This window comes from Nyctereutes procyonoides, unplaced genomic scaffold (genome assembly GCF_905146905.1).
Source record: "Nyctereutes procyonoides isolate TBG_1078 unplaced genomic scaffold, NYPRO_anot_genome, whole genome shotgun sequence".
Taxonomy (NCBI): Eukaryota; Metazoa; Chordata; class Mammalia; order Carnivora; family Canidae; genus Nyctereutes; species Nyctereutes procyonoides.
In genome coordinates, this window is record NW_026575082.1 from 17,236,787 (window position 1) to 17,240,671 (window position 3,885).

The following is a 3,885-nucleotide window of genomic DNA, read 5'->3' on the forward strand; positions in this document are numbered from 1 at the left end:
AGCAACAAAACACTTATATACAAAGGAAACCCCATGAGGCATTCAGCTGACTTTTCAACAGAAACTTTGCAGGCCAGAAGAGGGTGCCATGATAATCAAAGTGCTGAAAGAAAAAAAGCCTGCAACCAAGAATACTCTATCTAGCAGAGCTATCATTCAGAATAGAAGGAGAGATAAAGAGTTTCCCAAACAAAAGTTAAAGGAATTCACCATCACTAAGCCATCCTTACAAGAAAAGTTAAAGGGGATTCTGAGTGGAAAGGAAAGACTATAAGCAGAAGTAAGAAGAGTAGGAAGCACAAATGTATATCTATAAAAATCAGTCTAGGGATTCACAGAATAAAAGGATGTAAAATATGACACCATATTGGGGTGAGAGGAGTAAAGAATGGGTTTAGACTTAAGCAACCATCAACTAAATATAGACTGTTATACGTAGAAGATGTTATATAGAAACCTAATGGTAGCTGTAAGTCAAAAACCAGTAACAGATATGCAAAAAATAAAAAGAAAGGAATCCAAGTATACCAGTAAAGAAAGCCAGCAAACCATGAGAGAAGAAAGGAACAGAGAAATACAAAAGCAACCATAAAACAAGTAGAAAAATGGCAATTAAGTATATACCTATCAATCATTACTTTGAATGTAAATGGACTACGTGCTCCAACCAAAGGACTAGGGTAACAGAATGGATAAAAAAGCAAGCTCTATCCAAATGCTGCCTACAAGAGACTTGTTTTAGACCTAAAGACACAGGCAGCTTGAAAGTGAAGGAATGGAAAAGCATTTATCACGTAAATGGAAGTGAAAAGAAAGCTGGGGTCACAATACTTATATAGGACAAAATAGAGTACAAAACAAAGACTGTAACAAGAGACAAAGGACACAATATGATGATAAAGGGAACAATCCAACAAGAAGATATAACAACTGCAAATATTTATGCACCAAACATGGGAGCACCCAAATACATAGAGCAGCTAACAACAAACATAAAGAAAGCAATCAATGATAATACAATAATACTAGGGGACTTTAATACCTCATTTACATTAATAGATCATCCGAACAGAAAATCAACAAGGAAACTGTGGCTTTGAATGACACATTGGACCAGACGGACTGAACAGATATATTCAGAACATTCCATCCTAAAACAGCAGAATACACATTCTTTTCAAGTGCACATGGGACATTCTCTAGAATAGATCACATGTTAGGCCACAAAACAAGACTCAACACATTCAAAAAGACTGAAGGGATAACATCTATTTTTTTCTGACCACAACACTACAAACTAGAAATCAACCAGAAGAAAAAATCTGGAAAGAACACAAATACATGGAAGTTAAATAACCTGCTACTAATCAATGAATGGGTCAACCAAGAAACTAGAGGAAATAAAAAAATACATGGAGACAAATTAAAATGGAAAAATAACAGTTCAAAATCTTTGGGATGCAGCAAAAGCCATTATAAGAGGAAAGATTATTGGGGATCCCTGGGTGGCGCAGCGGTTTGGCACCTGCCTTTGGCCCAGGGCCCGATGCTGGAGACCCGGGATCGAATCCCACATCAGGCTCCTGGTGCATGGAGCCTGCTTCTCCCTCTGCCTGTGTCTCTGCCTCTCTCTCTCTCTCTCTCTCTCTCTCTCTCTCTCTCTGTGTGTGTGACTATCATAAATAAATAAACATTAAAAAAAAAAAAAAAGAAAGATTATTGGGCAGCCCCAGTGGCTCAGCAGTTTAGTGCCACCTTCAGCCCAGGGCCTGATCCTGGAGACCCAGGATCAAGTCCCACTTTGGGCTCCCTGCAGGGAGCCTGTTTGTGTCTCTGCCTCTCTCTCTCTCCCTCTCTCTCTCTCTCTCTCTCTCTCTCTCTCTGTGTGTGTGTGTCTCATGAAGAAATAAACTTAAAAACAGGGAAGATTATAATAAAACAGGCCTCACTGGATATTATGCTACATGTTGGCAAAGTGAATTTAAATAAAAAATAGTAATACAGGCCCACCTCAAGAAACAAAAAAAAAATCTCAAACCTAACCTTACAGCTAAAGGAGCTAGAAAAAGAACAAACAAAGCCTGAAACCTGTAGAGAGAAAGAAATAATAAAGATTAGAGCAGAAACAAACAAAATAGAAAATCTATACAAACCCAATAGAATAGATTAATGAAGCCAGGAGGAGCTGGTTCTCTGAAAAGATCATCAAAATTGATAGACTTTTAACTGGATGAGAGAGAGAGAGAGAGAGAAGACTCAAATAAAATCAGAACTGAAGGAGTAGAAATAACAACTGACACCACAGAAATACAAAAGATTATAAGAGAATATTATGAAAACTTGTATGTCAACAAACTGAACAATCTAGAAGAAATAGATAAACTCCTAGAAACATATAATGTCCCAAAACTGATCCAAGAATAATTAGAAAATTTGAACAGACTGATTATCAGCAAAGAAATTGAACAAGCAATTAAAAAACTCCCAACAAGATATCAGAAAGGGACACAGAACATAAAGACTTCTAACTCTGGGAAATGAACTAGGGGTGGTGGAAGGGGAGGAGGGCGGGGGGTGGGGGTGAATGGGTGATGGGCACGGAGGGGGACACTTGACGGGATGAGCACTGGGTGTTATTCTGTATGTTGGTAAATTGAACACCAATAAAAATTAATTTATAAAAAAAAAATAAATAAAAAAAAAATAAATAAATAAATAAAAAACTCCCAACAAAGAAAAATCTAGGACCAGACAGCTTCATAGGTGAATTTTATCAAACATTTAAAGAAGAGTTTTATATCTATTCTTTTCAAACTATTCCAAAAAATAGAAGACGAAAGAAAACTTCCAAATTTTATTCTATGAGGCCAGCATTATCCTGATAACAAAACCAGATAAAAACACTACAAAAAAATGAGAACTACAAGCCAATATCTCTGATGAAGGTATATTCAAAAATCCTCAACAAAATATTAGCAAACCTAATCCAACAATATATCAAAAAAATAAATAATTCACCAGGATCAAGTGGGATTTACTCTTGGGATGAAAAGGTGGTACAGTGTTTGCAAATCAGTCAATGTGAAACATTATATCAATAAGAGAAAGGCTAAAAATCATATAATCATTTCAATAGACACTGAAAAAGCATTTGGCAAAGTACAACATTCATTCATGATAAAAACCTTCAACCAAGTAGGCTTAGAAGGAACACACCTGAGCATAATAAAGGCCATAAATGAAAAACCCACAACTAACATCAATGGTGAAAAACTGAGAGCATTTCCCTTAAGACTAGAAACAAGACAAGGATGTCCATTCTCACTGTTCTTATTCAACATAGTATTAGAAGTCCCCGCCACAGCAATTGAGCAAGAAAAAGAAATAAAAGGCATTCAAATTGGTAAGGAAGAAGACAAGATTATGCTATTTGAAGGCGACATAATACCATATATAGAAAACCCTAAAGACGCCACCAAAAAAGAACTAGAACTGATAAATGAATTCAGTAAGGCTGCAGGATACAAAATCACTATAGAGGAATCTGTTGCATTTCTATACACTAATAATAAAGTAGGTGGAAGAGAAATTAAGAAAACAATCCCATTTATAATTGCATTGAAAATAAGAAGACACTTAGGAATAAACTCAACCAAGGAGGTGAAAGACCTGTACCCTGAAAACTATAACACCTTGATAAGAGAAACTGAAGATAACACAAACGGAAAGATATGCCATTCTCATGGCCTGGATCGGAAGAACAAATATTTTTAACATGTCCACATTACCCAAAGTAATCCACAGGTTTAATGCAATCCTTATCAAAATACTAACAGCATTTTTCACAGAATTAGAACACATAACCTTAAAATTCATATGGAACCA